The sequence below is a fragment of the Mauremys reevesii genome, linkage group 7 (genome assembly GCF_016161935.1).
Source record: "Mauremys reevesii isolate NIE-2019 linkage group 7, ASM1616193v1, whole genome shotgun sequence".
In the NCBI taxonomy this organism is placed as follows: Eukaryota; Metazoa; Chordata; order Testudines; family Geoemydidae; genus Mauremys; species Mauremys reevesii.
In genome coordinates, this window is record NC_052629.1 from 115,956,980 (window position 1) to 115,972,759 (window position 15,780).

The 15,780-nt window shown below is 44.0% G+C and overlaps 1 protein-coding gene across 19 annotated transcripts in view; it reads left to right on the top strand.

Annotated features, from left to right (window-relative positions):
- Positions 1-15,780, top strand: part of PROK2 (prokineticin 2) — a 227,257-nt gene that overhangs the window by 164,531 nt on the left and 46,946 nt on the right. Inside the window, exon 6 of one of the 19 annotated variants that reach the window (XR_005583101.1) lies at positions 8,464-9,339. The exons of the other annotated variants lie outside the window; for them this stretch is intronic. The gene's annotated coding sequence lies outside the window, so the exon portion shown is untranslated. Of the gene's footprint in view, positions 1-8,463; positions 9,340-15,780 lie in introns of those variants that run through there. 19 annotated transcript variants of the gene reach the window in all.

A 15,780-nucleotide genomic window follows, 5' to 3' on the forward strand; every position in this document is an offset into this window, starting at 1 on the left:
AGAGGGTCTGGTACCATGTTTTAAATAATCCTGTAAGAAGAACACTAAATTAGGCCTTGATTTAAAAGAAACACCTAAGCACGTGCTTGACTCTAAGCATATGAGTAATCCTACCGACGTAAACAGGACTGTTCGTGTACTTAAAGCCAAGGTCAGCTTAAGTGCTGTGCTGGACTGGGGCATTGGATTGTAAATTCTTTAAGGCAAGCCCTGCTTTTTGACTTTGACTTCACTTGGCACTGGAGCCAGCCCTTAGCACATGCGTAATCCTATCCCTAGGTGGTTAAAGTTCAGCAGGAATGTACGTGGTTTGCTAAGCCCACTTCTGAGAAAGGACCTCAAGATATGGCCCATGCCAAATATTGCATTATAATGAGTCCCCACTGGTAGGTGATTGAAACACGCCAGTCTTCCCTTGTAAGGGCAAGAGGCCTTGGGCCAGTGAGCCCCATTCAGTTACTCTGATCCTGCTACACCTGTGCAGAGTGTTGGACTGAAGAGCAGGAGAGTCCAGCAGGGGAGGGCTGGCTAGGGAGGAGAGCCGACAAGCTGCTCCAATGTGGGAACTGGCTGAAGGCTACAGACTGTCGGAGGCTCTTGGTGGGAGGGTAGACCTGACCCAGGTTGGGTTGATCGGAGCCCAGAAGTCAGTGGTTAGACAGTGAGACAGGCAATTAGCTCCTGGGAGCTTACCTGAAAAGAAGAGGGCTTTAGCCTGAGCCCAGTGGGGCTGATGACTCTTTTGATATTGTTTTGGGAAGCGGACTAAGGGACTCGGGTACCCTAGAAGATATAAACCAGGGAGTGTGGGATTAAATAGATCACCAACAAGTAGCTTATTCCTAAAGTAAATACTAGCAATCAGATGTTTGCATCAGAGAGAGCAGTTCTGGCCAAGATTTTAAAAACAAGAGCCTTAGGCTCCTAAATCCAGAGTAAAACACCCGTCAATTTTCAAATGTGTGGAGTCTCCAACAGCCTCCATTATCCACAATGGGAAAATCAGACACATGCCTTAGTATGTATTTAGGAGCCCCAGGCTTCTGATTTTGAAAACTTTGGCTCTGCTAAATCCAGGGTTGTGAGTTCAATCCTTGAGGGGGCTGCTTACGGATCTGGGGCAAAATCAGTACTTGGTCCTGCTAGTGAAGGCAGGGGGCTGGACTCAATGACCTTTCAGGGTCTCTTCCAATTCTATGAGATAGGTATATCTCCATATATTTATTTTATTTTAATCTTTCATGCTGAATAGCATGGATGTTTCCAGGATGCTAAATTATGCAGCTGTATTGAGACATTGAATTGAATCAAAGGCTTTTGCTTTCAGCTTCTGTCCTCTGTCATGGCCAGCTTTTGTATTTCATTTTTGTATGTGTGTGTGTTTGTGGTTTTTGTGTGTGTGTGTGTGTGTACGCGCCTATTCACAAAACCAGCCGGTGATTGAACCCAGCCATATGGATAGTCAAGTATCATCTTAGCAGAGATGATACCCAAATCTGTCTTTCTTTGTTGCATCAAAGGACTGTTTCTTCATGTTTCATGCTGTCTAACTGATGTCTGGCACTGCATGAGGCAGAAGTTTCTGAAAGTGAATTAAAATTGAATGGGTAGGAGGTTCAGATATAGGGCTTTGATTCAGACAATCAGCTAAAGCTCTCACTGTGGATAGGAACTATGGGCCATCTTGTGTCATCAATTTTTCAGCAGAACTCCTAAATTGTTTCAAAATCGATGGCACAACATGGCCCCATGAGTGCTCTTTGGCTTCGTATTCACTTTTGCGCTTTCCATTACACTTCTGAATAGGCCTTGTGAGTTCCAGCTCGATAATGCCACTAACATAATAATATTAATTCATCATGTCTTGCTTTACGCCCCCCGCCAGGACTGCACAGTGAGACATCGGAACTGGAGTTGGGCCCAGTTATTTTAATGGGTCTTCCAAACTCCTTTAAATAATTGTCAGTCTTGGTCTAAAATAATTATTTCACTCAGTCCATGTACTGTAGCTGTACTGAGTGATCTGTAGCCCAAGTTCTGCTGCAGAGGAAAAGTGTTTGGCTGTAAATATCGGGAACCTTCTGATCTGCAAGAGAACTGGAGGGCAGAGAATACTGGCTGTGCAGTAGGCCGATCCGCTCGCCAGACACATCAGCCTGGTACAGAATAGAAGGTCAAAGAAAAGAAAAAACCCATTGCACGTGGTAAAGGGGAGCTGACTGAGCTGGTGAGAGCTCATGCAGACTAGCTCTCTGTTCAGCACAGCCACCTGTTCTTTGCCCTGTTTTACTTCAGCTTCGCTACCAAGGCCACGAAAGCAGAGGAAAGTAGTACAGTCGTACAGCTGGAATAACATCCCCTCCATGGCCCCAGTGTGCAAGGAGTCGCAGATGTGTGCAGCCGTGGAATTCCAGAGCTATACTCCTTGGCCATCATTTCTGAAAGCTGCACTGGTGCAAGGTGCCTGTTGGGTGCTCAGATGGGAGGGTGATGCTAAAAGGCAGGCTGCTTTTGTCTCTAAAAGAGGCTGTTTTGCTTCTTGTCTCTTCCTCCTCTTTCAGAGCCAAAGGATTGGTTAAATGCTAGCAGAAAGGCAAGGCAGATTTATGGATATGGTGTGTTTCCAACTGAGTTGCCCAAAGCACTGTCCAATTATAGAACACAGGCACTTAAAATAACATCCGGGAAAAACAAAATATAACTTGCAGTTCACAATCAATTCCCGAACAAAGAAAACAGATTAACAATTAAAGGCTTGTCTAAATAAATCCATCTCCTAACGACTTTTAAACCTAGAAAGAGAAGAGGCCAAGGAAATATGCTGGGGATGAGCACTCCTAGCAGAGCTGCTCTACTTTTGATGTAAGGGGAATTTATTCTTTTAACTGATTTTTTTAAAATAATTTATTGAAGAGGACTCTCTTGTCCTTCTGGTCTAATGCACATTGCCTACAAGGACTGGACTGACGCACAGCTCTGCAAAGCTAGGGACCTCATACAATTTGGTTTGTATGGAAAAGATTTCCAGAACCATAACACTGATGTGGGGCCAGATCCTCGACTGGTGTAAATCAATGTAGCTCCATTGACTTCAATAGAGCAGTGCTGTCTCACAGCAGCTGAGGATCCGGCCTCAGTAAGTCTCCCTGCAACCTCCCAGTATGGTAGAGAAACAAAACCATGGGGAGATCTGTGTGGTTGAGTAATGCAGAAGGTAAAGGCAACTGCTCAGGATGCCCTTAGTGCCAGCAGTGGTGGATTAACGCACAGGCCCACAGGGGCCGTGCCCTGGGGCCCTGGCCAATTGGGGGCACCCACAGGATCACCAGAACCTATGTAGAAGTGGTGAGGCCAGAACTGTGGTCACCCCCGCTGCTCTTCCTCTTCCCCCAGACCCTGCCCTGCTGGCCAGGCCAGAAGCCAGACTCGGGTCATGGTAAGAGCCTCTCAGGGAGCGTGAGCTGCTGTGGGGCGCCCTGGACCCTCCAACTGGGGGGCTGAGGTGCCTGAGAGAAGCCACCGGCCTATGTCTCCACACAGGTATGTTGCCCCAGGCAGGTGGAGGGTCCAGGGCTCCCCACAGTGGCCCAGGCTCCCTGGGAAGCTCTTACCACAACCCGGCTCCAGCTTCCAGCCTGGCAACGGAGTGGGACCCTTAGAGGAAGAGGAGAATCAGGGGGTGGGGCCCTATGGCAAGGGGCATGTGAGGGGCCCAAATGTTCTTTGTGCCCTCGACTCCAATAAATCTTAATCCGCTTCTGAGTGCCAACACTCATCCTATCGATTTAGTCCTTCCTTCCCCTCTGCCAAACATCTGTTTAGCAGATGGATTTCAAGGGGGTAGGGGATGACGGTAGAGGAGGGATTAGGGAGCCGGCCACTCTAGGCAAAAACATTCCCCTAGGAAATCCACGTAGCAAATGCAGTGAATGTGACATCAAGTGCATGCGGCCTGATTCAGTGTTAATTCCTGCTGCCCTGGATGGGTCGCAGAGTGTAGCTATGGGCTAGGCAGCCGAGCTACTGGGCAGACCATGCTGCTGGTGATTTGGAGGGTTTTATATTTCTCTGAATGCAGAAGGGGAGCAGATAGGCCAAGGTTTGCGGACGCCATCCGATCAAGCAGAGAAAGAAGTGATGTAAAAGAAAAGGCTTGACATCAAGATGGAGACACAAATGGGGACGTATTAGGGGAATTTCTGCTTAGACAAATATAAGGTCATGAGATTTAAGGTTCAAAATAAAGAGGGAGTTTATGTTCAACAGGCGCATTTCTTCTCCAGGGGACTGATGGGACTGAAGCTAGACACAACCAGGGAACGGTTATGTGGCTGTGGTTAAAAAAAGTACTAGAAGTTCTGACATTCCACAAATGAGGACACAGAACACAAGTTAAACGATTCTGTATAGAGCATTTAGAATAAAGGGCCTTTTTTAGGGCAACTCCCCTTAGGCTGAATTTCAGCCTTGTATGAAGTGAACTTAAACTCTATTGAAGTCAAGGGGCAACATTTTCGAAAGACCAAAGTGATTTAGAGGCCTAAGACTCATGGAAATTCAGTGGCACTTTGGCACCAAAGTCATTTAGGTGTTTCTGAAAATTTTACCCGAAGTCTAGAGTGCAGGCACGTGCTCTAGGAATTATGACAGTGAAGATCGTGAAGGCTGAGGTAGTGAAGTGCTTTGCACTAATTTAACACTAATTTTAGGAGACCAAATAAACCAGAAAGAAAAAAATTGGACCTATTCCCTCTTCCCCCTGAATGTAGTAAATATTTGGCCTCTCCTCCCAACGCCAGCAGCAGAAGCAGCCAGCAAACACTGTATCATCAAGTCCTTAAATTTAAAAAGTATTTTCCATGTTATTTATTGGATATGGCCTTCAGCTACAGTAGACACCTGCACCAAGTTGGGCATGAGCCCATATGGTTGTCTTTTGGCTAGAATTGGGTCCAGGCCACAACGGTAGGATCCAGATTTCACAGAACCCAAAGTTGTAGAGTATGTTGATCCAGGGTTTTAATTCTGCCAATTATAGAGATGGGGCCAACTGCAAAATGTGTATCCAAGTTCAAATGCTGAAGTCCACCCCATCCTCTTAAATTCCAGAAACGTTCAGAGCTAGGTGTTTGGTTTCGGCTCACCACCACTTCCAACTCATGGCGCCTGCATTCCAAACCTAGGGAAGTGTGATTACATCAAAGCTGCAATGCTAAAGTGCAGTCTGGAGCTTTGATTTATATAGTTGACTTAGACACTATGTTTTTAAGTTCCTAATGTTTTTTCAGGCATGGTATTAACCATGTGGTATGTCAATAAAGCGTGTGTGAGAAAAGGATGACACAAATGCACCTTTACACTTCTCTTTTCCTCTGATGTTGTCTAATACACAGTGTCTGCTTCTTTATAGATTTTCTTCCAGTCTCCACCATCAGAGCAAGTTCTTGTACGTTGTTATTGGAAAGATCCCGGTGTTCTTTAGAAAGATCCTGGTGGTCTCTTGCAGTACTGCGTGAATGGCGAATTAAAAATGAGTCAGTTTTTTAACATGAGATACTGCAGCTATTCAATGCAAATAAACACACTGAAAATAATTAAAGGTCACATGAAAACTCGATATAGTTTAAGATCTGCAATCTTGTCCACATAGACCTGTAGTGATTATGATGCATGCACAATAATACAACACTAATGGTTGCAAAATGTACTTTGGGTTAATTGGCTTTGGCAGATTACACACTCACATGATTTCCTACATTTTTGCCCATTCTGACAATCATTCCATGCTCTAGGCAATCTTTGCCTGAGCTGTCTGTCTATATAACCATCACATTATTCTGGCTTTTTGAACATCGGAGTGCAGTAGTTTGCCTCTCAGCAGCACCCAGTACGGTTTAATCATGTCCTTATCTATGTACTGTTGTGGAGTGGAAAGTTGTTTCTCTCATTTTAGGTGAGGCAGTTGGCATAGTAAAAGCAACAGCAGAGCAGGACCAATGTAAAAGTGAAGGGATTTGTGTATGCATGCCTGCTTTCTGTATATTGCATGTGTGTGTGTGTGTGTGTGTGTGTGTGTGTGTGTGTGTGTGTGTATACAGATGATCTCTTGCAGAGATACCGAGGTGCAGTGACCTCCATGGACTTGGGAGCATGCAAATAAGTGAGAGCAGAGCATATTTTAAGAGGCAAACACATAGCCAGGAGTGTGAATATACACATACTGTTAACATGTGCAAACAAAGAGCAGGAGGTTGGGATTTGGCCATTGAGTCAATAGCCAAAACCATTCCAAGGTTTGCATAAAATGGTTACAGTTAGTAGGCTCAGTCAAGCTCCGGTTGAAGCCAATGATCAAGCAATGGTAGGAGCAAGACTGGGCCCACTCTGGGTAACCAAGAAACTGATCCTGTGAGCTGCTGAACCTTTTGGTGCACCTTTAAGACCAGGCCTTTGTTGGTACCAGTAAAAGACTCTGATGTATGAAGACCCAATTCAACAAACCACTTAAGCACATGCTTAACTCCCATTCAAATCAATGGTAAACCCTTGCTACAATCCCTTGCTGAATCAGGGCCTAATTTGCTTGCATTAAAAGGAAAATAATCTGGAAAAGATTCAGGTGTCTACAGTACCTTAGGTTAGGCATAGAAAGAAATCTAGCAGCACATATTCTATTGTCAACTCAAAAATGTATATTTAATGAGATCAACTGGTTGAAACATTTCAAATGATTAATGAAGGCAGCACTTTTCAGAGCTCTCAGGGCTGAATTTTATAAATACCACAATACGGTTGTGTTTGTAAGAAGAGGATATAGTTCCAAAAACGAGTGACAGCAGTGCCAGTATCCTGGGAAAAATACCTCAGAGGAAGCAAGCAGATTACGCTGAATCCTGCAGTCATGCCAGTACCTATGCACAATAGCTCCATAAAGAGAAATAGTCTTTTATAAATATCTGCAGTACAATAGGTCAAGAAGAAACATCTAGGTTTGAATGGAACTGGAAACAACACAAAACTCCTTAGTTTTGCATGGTTTGCCCTTAAAACAAAGCAAAACTCAGTGGAATCAGCTGACTTTTCACTTTGAAATCTGGGGATTATTTGATGATGAAACTTGAAAGCAAACCTCAGGGGTGAAATCATAAGAATCAAATCATTCAAATCATAAAAAAAGGCACTAAGGTTGTTCCACACAGCTCTAGGTAAAACCTAGTAGATGAACGAACCTCAGAACATTCACTGAATATTAAGCATCAAGTCATCTAAATACTTGATAGAGAGAGGAGCTCAACCTTGGATCCAAACCCTTGGCTAAAGAGAAGATTTGATCTGGATCTTACCTTTGTGGCTCCAGGCTCTCTCTAATATTTATGAACTCTTAACCCCATCTTTCTGATCTAGGAATTAGGATAAAAATCCCACTAGAACAGACTTCCCAGCAAAGTTCTGGACACTTATGGATTGCTCTAGGTAGCAAATAATGTGAGAACAGCTTTTCTTGTGGAATTTGGGTGTTTGTTCTTCTGTTCAGCCCCTCTTTCATATATAGGAGAGCCTAAGTATCCCACATTTCTTGCAATAGCTCCATCTGTAATTGGTTAGCATTGGGAAAGGCCCCAGCGGTAACCGAGTCTCTGGACAGAGACAGTGTATCTTTCAAATACCAAAGACCATTTATGGTAATGGGAAGGCAAGTAGATTTTGTGCCTGGCCTGGCAAAGTGTAATGATAACTTGGCAAGGTTGGTAAATAAGAAATTATTTGTAAAGCGACAGGGTATAATTATTTCCTCAAGTAAAATTGTGTACATTCAATGTGTCATAGGTGTAACTAAGGGTTAGTATTTCTTGCTTGTTGTTTATTTGTACAGACCTGTTTTTATTGTTCTGATTTTCCTTGAATAAGTTTAGTACCAAGTGGCTAAAGTGACCTATATTGCTAGGAGCTTTAAAATGTCCGTGAGAGGAAGTCTTCTCCAAAGTCCACACAGAAAGTGGAAGTTGGCTATGTCTCTGTAGCTAGTAAGTCTCGTACAGGAGTATCTGAAAAATAATATGTTTAATGATACATTCATAGTTACAGAAATAGCAGTTGCACCATACAGGCATATTAAAGACATTCTGCTGTAACTAGTTCTATATCATGTTTGTCAGTACAGATTTGTGGGAAGAGATTATGAAATATTCACAGAGTTATCAATGGCACCAGGGGGTTATCAGTTAATTATGCTGCTTAGCATTCCTTCCCGGCTTTGTAACACACATTGCATGCTTCCAGCATGTCTTGTTCATTACTGTGTCTGGAATTTTATTGGTGCCTGTAAGACAGGATTTATGCCTTACTGCTGATACTCTGCTGTGCTTTTGGACCAACTCCATTTTAATTAGCCCCACTGCTACTGGAATTAGGCAACATGTTGTAGGAGTCACTTAAATTAACTTCTGACTCTTCCTCCGACAGATGGGACCCCAGTACCCACACTTGCCTACAATGTTCCTTTAATCATTCGCTAAACAACTGCCACAAAGCGACACTGCACTGTACTGAACTGGAGCTTCAGAAATGTGACCTTGACTTTGGCGATAATTTCTGGATGTTAGCAGATTTCTGAGAATGTATCTGGATTGTCTGAGGTGACACTGTTATGAATTTTCATTGTGGCCTAGAACTTCCAGTCAGGGATCGGGGCCCCAATGTGCTATGTGCTAGAAATGAACATAAAGAAAAGCCAGCCCCTGCTCCAAAGAACTATCTCCAGTGGGTCCTGCAAATGCATTCTTCAGTGCTATGCCAGACTGGGTCAGAAATGATGCTGGACCTAGCCATGCTGCAGGGTCTGACGGCGAGTGGTATGGTACACCAGTCTGTATCGGGAGCATGCTGGGTGTACCCCATCAGACCTGTAGGTGCTCCAAGAACTAGGTTCAGCAGACTCTAGCCCTCAGTGGGTTCCCATAAATGCTCACAGACTCTGATGAATAACAAAGGATTCCCTCCCTCGGAATAAACAGTGCAAACAGCCGAGACACGGTTGCTTTACCAATTACAAACAAAAGATGAGCAACGGTTCCAATCTCAGTCACTAGGGGCAGTCCAGTACAGGGGTATGAAAATGGGGCTCTTTCCAAAGACAATCAAGCACTGCCTGGCAGATCACCTGCCAGAATTCAATCCTTTAGTTCGTCTGCATGGCCCCCTTTTTTTGCAGGTCACTTGCGAGTATCCACTTGTCCTGGCTGCCACTGGCCTACTTGCAAGAACAGTCTGCTTCCCACCCCAGCTCTCAGCCTTTCAGTCCCAGCTCCCAAGCTGAGAATTACCCATCAGTAAGGGTGCCTGAAGGAGTCTAAATTATAATTTACACATTAATAGGATGCAAAAGGTGCAGGTATGTGAATGTGGCAGGGATTCTTGGTACTGTCAGGAATCAGCGTCTGCAGCAGAGCCAGTGTCCAGGCCACCTAACAAGCCCAGCTGGCCTGTACTAGGCTGCCTGATTAACTGCACTGCCTGATTGGCTGGAAAAGTGAGCAGCAATTCAGTGGCTTCTCAAAGCATTTGCCAGGGCTGTGATGGCTCCTGTGCCTGCTTGTTCCAGCCCTGCCTCACTCCAGGTAACCTGGTCCTGACCACTAGGCCTGACTCCTGCTCTGATCACTAGGTATGATTGCCCACATCCTGGTGACTGACAGGTACTTTCTTGACCTACTGCATGCTTTTTCTTCCAGCCATGCAGTATAGAAATTAAACCAGCGTAGACTTCCTTAACCTTCCTGACACATATGTAGCCTCACTTGATAATATGTAATATATATTACATTACATTACATTACATTACACATAGTTTTTGTAGTGGTTAGGGGTGAATTTTTTTTTAACCAGTAGGGTTATACAAGTACAATCTCTAGTGTGGACAGTTAGGCCAGCATCAGTGCCTTTCACTCATATCCCCCTTAAGTCACAGCAAGATTAGTAATATATACCGGTCTTAACTGCACCCACCCCAGGGTTTGTTGTATCACTTTCCCTCTACTACTATAGTTAAATCTGTACAACTTTTGTATGTAGACAAGGCCTTACTGGTAAAATCTAACTCGGGTCATAGAGCAGAGGGTTTAGGTACAGTGAATAAAGGACACCTCACATTTGTATGGAGAGTTTCTCTTTTCCTGCCCCCAACCCATTCAGCTGTCTATTCAGTTGGAGACACCTTGTGGTTTTAGGTTTCCTCCTTCACAGCCCTGTTGTAACTTCAGGTTTCTTCAATGTGCCTGGTTTATTATTTCACCAGACCTCTTTCTTCCAGAGCAATGTAGCTTGTTATCACACTGGTTATAAAGAAGATGGGAACAGAAAAGAGGATCTAGAGTGTGGGGTGAGCAGCTCTTATAGAGGAACAGCCAGTCTGAACACACATGGCTGTGGGTATAACTGTGGATATAATTTGGCTACTCTACTCAGCAGTTTTTGTTTTCTGATCTTTCTACCACTTTTAATCATACTTTAATCATACCTACAGCTGATCTGTTTTTCTTGTTGCTTTGTCAACTGTCTTGAGTTACATGTCTGGTGAAGGCACCATATCAGTATTTCTCTGTTGAATTACTTCCTTCACTGCCTGGTGGTTAGAGTTTGGGAAATGTGCTCTTTCATTGTCATTCTTGATATATTTTAAGAGGTTGCTGATTGGCTTCTTTGTCTATAGGGAATAGTCAGTGCCTCCTACAATATTTTTACCTTCTATAAATTAAGCATGTTACAGCAAAGTATAAGAAGTGTTATTTTGCCTTTGAATAAAAAATGATTGTAATGAGCAACAATTAAGGGTTATCATTCACTCATTACACCATAAAATGGAAGGGACCCACAGCATTTTAAAACACCTCCATACCGTACTTCCCGGGCACACGCAAATAGCACTGTCCCAATTTGGTTTAATTAATTTTTGCCACTTTGTTCCCACCTACTGTAGAATAAAAAGTAGTCGCTTTCTTCACAAACCTCTTCATTGTAATATATTCTGTGTCTTTAAAGGAAAGAGTCTAGGTTTTTATTTTCCCCTTTCTCTTTTTTCAGCAACCCGTTCATCATATAATCCAGTCACCAAAGCCCAAATGATGACCCTACAAGCAAAGCCCAAGTACGAGGACTATGTAGGCTAATGGATACAAAATCTGCCCCCAGTCCACAAGTAGAGTCTAGGGCACCTCCATTGCCAAGCCGCAATCACTATGACTGGGTATGGGGAATGGCAGATGCAGCACGATCCTCCTGGCAGTTGAGGGCAGTGGGTTATATTTGCAATAGTCCACAGGCCAGCCCACCTTTTCCTCTCCCTCTACAAGCAGTGCAGAGACATCACGGGGCAACTCGGTGCACAGGGTTTGTTGAGTTGACCTATGTTGTCTTGGTAATAACGGTCCCACACATTCATACATGCAGGTAACATTGTATTTTAGCAACATTTCAGGTCATTCTTGCCGATATCGAGGTCGTGAGGGAGGGAAGCAGAATTTTCATATCTCCATAGTCATGCTTTTCTCATAGCTTCCTAGCACTGCACTGCTACTGGGAGGCGCATAGCAGCTGCATGAATGTCAAACTGTTTCCAGCTCATATTCTTTGTGGCGATCTTGTTATCCATTGAGCCCCAGGTCTTAACTGACCCATGGAGCCATTGTCAATCCAAGAACACTGTATATTTTCTCACCTTAAATAACAATACAAATCCACTTGTGAGCAAGTTGGGAATTCACCTTGTTTACCGATCGAGTCACAGTTCAGAGTATATATGGATGGTAAAAAGGGGATGGGAGGGAAGAAAGGATATTGAAAAGTTCCAACGTATTAATGTTTCCTTGAAAATAATAATCTTTTAACACTAACATATGGCAATCGACAGGACTGATTATCCTGTGCTAGATATGCAATTGCCATCAGTTGGTTGGGAGCAATACTTCTCGGGCCAGTATGGATGTTCTTCTCTTGCTCTGTGAGGTCAGCATTAGGCATAAAAGGATGTTTTCTTAACCCATCAACTTGTGAATTCTCAGAAAATCCATTCTCTGCTCAAAGAGTAAGTACTATAATTTTGGAGAGGATGAGCTATATTTGTCACGTGTAACGAAGTGCCTGAAATCCTGCTTTAGTTGCAAACAGGGACGGCGTTAGACTCACTGGGGCCCAGGGCAGAAACTAAGGAGTGGGCCCCCTTGCCTGCGTACACATTGGATTTCTGCAACACTTCTACAACACGTCTGAAGCCCATGCCCAAGACCCGCTGTACAGGGCCTGAGCCTAAGCCCTGCCATGTGAAGCCTGACTCTAGGCAGTTGGCCTGCTTGCTACCCCCTAATACCAGCCCTGGTTGCAAACTCAACTCAACCTTAATTTTAGAACCATGACTGACACTTCCATAATATGCAGCAGTAGCATTGTCAGGAATGAGTGCTACATAATTTGGGAGTGTCTTCATGGTGATGTTTGTCAGTTACAGTGAATACTGGTTTTACTTTAAAACACTTAGGGATCTAGGGCTCTTAGGTGCAGCTTTGGGTAGGGGGTGGTACCTCAAGGAGATGATCGGGGAGTGCTCAGGTGGCACCGTCTGTCGACAGGGATTTCAGTCTCCAGGGCTGTTGATCAGTTGCAGCTCCTCTTCCATCTTCTCCAGAACCTAGAATTGAAGTTCTGGCTGTACTTCTTCGCACACCTGTTCCTCTACACACTTCCTGTCTGTGGCCACGCAAGATCCTGAGACTGTCTCATCAACCTTCTCCTGACGTTGGGCCATCTATCAGACCAGGAGGAGGCAGGATTGGGGGATCCTCTGCAACTGTTGGGTGGCTGGGGCCTTTTTCCAGTCCCTCAGCCACACATATGTCAGCACAGAGTTCCTGAGTGGCATCTATTGCCTCCTCCTTAGGGCAACGGGCATTGCCCAAAGTTCTATGCGCTGTGTCCCATTTTGGATCACTCGTTTGGACTCTGTGACCTGAACCCTCTCTCTGTTTTTTCATTTTTTGTTCCCCATACTTGGCTGATATCTGAGTTCAATGACCCCACCCTCATCTGAAGGGGGTAATCTGTCCTTTGCTTGGCTGGGCTCTGCCCCCCATCCCAGGATATAAATTCTCTTGTTGCTTTCATGGGTGCTAAATTCACAAAAAACACTTTTTAAAATCTGTTAGATAGACACAGACTTATTGCCATGCACCTCCCATGTTCAGCCCTGCTCTCTCCTATGTATCTTGCTTTTTTCCTTTTGGTACAACGGAAATATGATTTTCTCCAAACTTTTCTTGCAAAGTTTATTTAAAAAAAGACAAACAGCTTTGCTGCTCTGCTTCTTTCTGGCATAGTCAGAATACAGCTTGAATGATACTTTCTCAAACCAAGATAGGGCCCTCGTTGTGCTAGGTGAGTAAAAGAGAGTCCCACACTGGCCTTTTTTTCTAGGATCACACAGCAGGTCAGAACTGGGAATAGAACCTAGCTATCCCAATTCCCGGCCTTGTTTGCCTGACCCATACGCCCTTTCTAAGCAGCTAAGCAACAGATTCACAACATTTCTCCCTCTGGACTCTCATGACCAAGAGGGAAAAGATCTATTTGAGGAAGAGCTTATGCTCTCTGGAATCTGGCAACAGTAGGAGCAGTTTGAGAACTGGGTAAGAAAAGAGAGCCCAGCAGGGGATCTAGCATGGGTGGACTCTCAGGTTGCATAGAACCAATGTAACCAGTTCTACATCACCTACTTCTCCTCTCTTCCAGGGTGCTAGGTATGGAAGAGGGGTGAAAGGAGCACGGCCAGAGCCCTTTGGGTCCTGTGATCTCAGAATGGTCTTCTCCAAAGCTGTTTTAATTTAGAGCAGCCTACTAAAATATGGAAGCTGAACCAGCCCTCAGCTGGAGCCAGGATAAGGGGTGTGACCCATGGTGCCCAGGGCAGCCCTTGCTGGAAATGCCAAGGTCAGGGCAGGCTGCAAAAGGGAGAGCAGATACTCCCAAGACTGAAGTTAAACCTCCCAACCAGTCACAAACTGGTTAGAAGTTATTTTAAACTCTTCTCACATATACAAAATGTTCTTCTGCCCCCAAAGGATCAGTCCCATTACCAGGTCAGTCTAGGTTTGAATCTTACCCAAAATACCACGCTGCCAGCCAATCCTTTAGTATCTAAAACTAAAGTTTTATTATAAAGAAAAAAGAAAGAACAAGAATCGAGTTGTTAAATAGTAAAACAGTCACATACATACAAAGAGTTCAAAGTCCATTTATCAGGTTCCTAGCAGTATTGGTGAGTTTGCTGGCTTGAAAGTCCCTCTGGAACAGCCACAGCTTGGATGGGTCATTCAGGCCTTTGTTCAGAGCTTCAGTTTGTAGCAATTTTCCTCCAGAGGTAAGAAGCAGGATTGAAGACAGAGCCAGCTCCAGCGTTTTTGCCGCCCCAAGCGGCGGGGGGGGGAAAAAAAAAGCCGCGATCGGCGGCACTTCGGCAGCAGCTCTACCACCGCTGCTTCATTCTTCAGCGGCAATTCGGCAGCAGGTCCTTCCCTCCGAGAGGGAGTGAGGGACCTGCCGCCGAATTGCTGCCGAAGAGCCGGACGTGCTGCCCCTTTCTGTTGGCTGCCCCAAGCACCTGCTTGTTGCGCTGGTGCCTGGAGCCGGCCCTGACTGAAGACAAAATGGAGAAGATGCAGCTGCCTTTTATAGTCTCTTGCCATGAAGCAGGCTAGGCAGAGCTGACACCCAGACTGTCTGGGGGTGACACCCAGAAGCAGAGCACAAGTTTGAAATACAGACATACATATGTATAACTCATAATACAAAGGTGATACAAACACATAAATGAGATTATCATATCTGGCAAGGTATAACATTTTTGCAGATACCTCACATGGTATATCTGGCATAACTCACTACAATTTTACAATATTAATATTCAAAATATCCTCAAGTGTCCCCCAAATTCCATACAGCAACACAAGGGGAATAGAACGGTTCCAGCAGAGCATGCATGTAAGGTGGGCCTTCACATTTGCATTAGATATTGCACATCTGTATGCATGAAAAAAATCTGCCCATGTTTTATGCAGCATCCAATCTCAAACGAAGCATTAATTTTACCCTAGCCCTCTCTTAAGCAACATTCCAAGAAAAAATAATTTTGGCTCTCTGTATATCGTTGGTGCGAGTTAAATAGCAGCAGCACTTTCACGTATATTTCATGTGTCTTTTTACATTTTACTCAATTCAGTTAATTTTTCTCTCTTTAATCACAAAACTATAAAAACAAGATGATATTGCCACTGGTAATTATGTAGCAAGCCATTGGGCAAGAAAGAGCACATTTAAGGTTGTGATATAAGCAAAGGATATTTGGGGGGTATTAATGACCTTGAGTATTGAAGCTGAGAGAGTGAAACAAATTTATGGGGTTACAATGCAGTTAAAATACAGAAGGGAAATAATAAATCAGCTGAATAGTTGTAAGGAAATTGGACATTGTGGAGAGAGATTAACAGAACTACACAGGAATTGAGGGACTTAGGCCTGTTGCTAAGAATGGTAATGAGAATACGGAATATGAATAGATCTAAACTGCCCTTGAAATATCATTATAACTTATTTGAAAAGACATTTACCAGTTGTATGATTTTCTCCAATGTAATACATTTCCTTGCATCTTTGCTCATTCAAAGCATCTGAAGTATATCAGAAATGCATCCTGATTGAAGCTGAAAATAACATAATGTTCCAGGAGACCAAATCAAA